General features: G+C 31.6%; 1 long non-coding RNA gene across 1 annotated transcript; it reads right to left on the reverse strand.

The window, feature by feature from the left end:
- On the reverse strand, nucleotides 1-1,271 carry LOC110887283. Its single transcript, XR_002563204.2, has 3 exons — nucleotides 974-1,271; nucleotides 808-887; nucleotides 1-713 (listed from the first exon to the last, which is right to left on the reverse strand). It is a non-coding gene; the product is annotated as an uncharacterized LOC110887283 (long non-coding RNA).
- Between the last annotated feature and the right edge of the window lie 487 nt (nucleotides 1,272-1,758).

Below are 1,758 nucleotides of genomic sequence, written 5' to 3' on the forward strand. Positions count from 1 at the left end.
AAACACTGAAGTGATAGGATAAATTATGTTACATATAAGCACTGTTAAAATAAACAAAGATAGAATAAACACTGTTAACATAAACAAAGATAGAACAACTAATGTTGATGGGGAACCACTGTTGTTGGAGAGTGTTTCACATTTAGTTGATCAGTGCTTGTCTGGACTTTGGTCTTGATCAGTGGTTTTTCATAATTGAACAGTGGATGATGTTTATCAAACTTTATGTACAACCATCATTATATCCAACACTTGTTAGGCAGATCAGTGATTTGCCATATTAACTTGTTATAACCACTGTCATTGTAGGAAACTTAGCTGGGCTGTGCCTATTGTAGGAAACTTCAGTTTGCCTACAAAAACTGATGAATTTAGAATAAATAACGCAAACTATTGTTAAGTCAAACAGCCGATGGAAAACTTTTTAAGCACTGCTAGTAATTAAAACACCGATAGTGTTTAACAAAACTACGTTTAATTGCTCAAATTGAGATGACGGGAGATCTGCAAAGGATTACAAATGAATCAATGCACCAATAAACAGTAAATCAAAACGTTAGAAATACCAAAAAGTAAATCACACCAATTTAAGTTACCTTGGTGATGTTCTAAACTTTTGTACTGGTATCACCTATCAACACACCTGGTATCACCTTTCACATTTCCATCTCCTCAACAACCGTCTGGCAGAGGTTGCTTCTAATCAACAAACTCTATAAACCAACAAAAAAGCTTTAGAAAGACAAAGTACAAAACATATCAAAATAAATCTACTCGTAATCACATGATATTACAAAGCAAACATACCAGAGTCACCGATTAAGAGGAGCTTGTACAAAAGCGTTCATCGAGTACGATAAGAAACCCTAGGAGATCTGTTTCTTCTTCTGAGGATAGAAAAGGTGTAATCATGATCAGTATAAGAAAATAGATAAAACGAAATAAAATTTCTGAATAAAAAAATAGATCTTACATGATTATTCTCTTCTTCAACCACTCGACGGTACATGATTTAGGGTTTCAAACGCAGATGTATCCAATAGAAGTAACCTCTGCCGAACATTGTTGAGGAGATGAATATGAGAAGAAGAAGAAGAAAGATAAACATCAGAGAGGATAAACATAGATCGGAATAGAGCAGAGCAGAGAGAGAAAGAAAGCATTAGCCCTAAATGAGTAAATGAGGGATGATATAAATAGAGGAGGGCAGTGGTACTGTTGGGCGGGAAAAGAGAACTGAGGATGCCCTAATTAAGTGACACGTGGCCCAAATAACTTTCATTTATTATATATAATAGATATATAACATATTAATATCTATATAATTACCGTTGATTAAAAAATATTAATACTTTCCGTTGATTCTTCTCAAAATTGATCACAACAAAGTGTTCTAAAAAAATATCCATATATGCATTATTGTTCTCCAAATTCAATACTTACTGTGTAATTGATCGATACCTTATTTCTTATTTTTTTGGTCATCAAAACAAAAATATAATATATAATAAGTGAATATAATTATTAATTGAATTGAAATATAACATTTATGAATCCATACTTCAAAAAAATATAAGATTAAGACTATGACGAGTTCGTTACGTTTAAAACAAATGAGTAACACATTAAAAAAACAAATGAAGGTTAACCAAAACAAATTAAAGTTGAGATTTAACTAAAACAAATAAAGTTTAGCTGAAACAAATTACAACTGAAGTTTAGGATTTTTTAGTTCCTTATACCGGTTTATACGAGAAC

Source organism: Helianthus annuus, chromosome 11 (genome assembly GCF_002127325.2).
Source record: "Helianthus annuus cultivar XRQ/B chromosome 11, HanXRQr2.0-SUNRISE, whole genome shotgun sequence".
In the NCBI taxonomy this organism is placed as follows: Eukaryota; Viridiplantae; Streptophyta; class Magnoliopsida; order Asterales; family Asteraceae; genus Helianthus; species Helianthus annuus.